We start from the raw sequence: 313 nt of genomic DNA on the forward strand, positions 1-313 counted from the left end.
TCTATGACAGGACTAAAAGCTCATCGACATAGAGAGCTGGAAGGAAAGAATAGAATGCAATAGACAATGTTAGAGGTATAGAAGACAGAAGTTAGAGATAAAGGGAAGTAAAGGATAGAAGGAACGAGGGAATACTGATGATAAATGATTCAATTTGTCCAGCCAGTGGAAAATTTCCCGGATGACTAAATCTTGCGGAGACATTTTATTTTTCACTTTTTTCTTAGCTTTCTGTGACAAGGAAAAGGGTGTATAGAGAAGTGAGGAAGATAGGGACACGCAAAAGGAAAATAAATTTTGAAAAGCGAGAAAG

This window comes from Penaeus monodon, chromosome 15 (assembly GCF_015228065.2).
Source record: "Penaeus monodon isolate SGIC_2016 chromosome 15, NSTDA_Pmon_1, whole genome shotgun sequence".
NCBI classification, from domain to species: Eukaryota; Metazoa; Arthropoda; class Malacostraca; order Decapoda; family Penaeidae; genus Penaeus; species Penaeus monodon.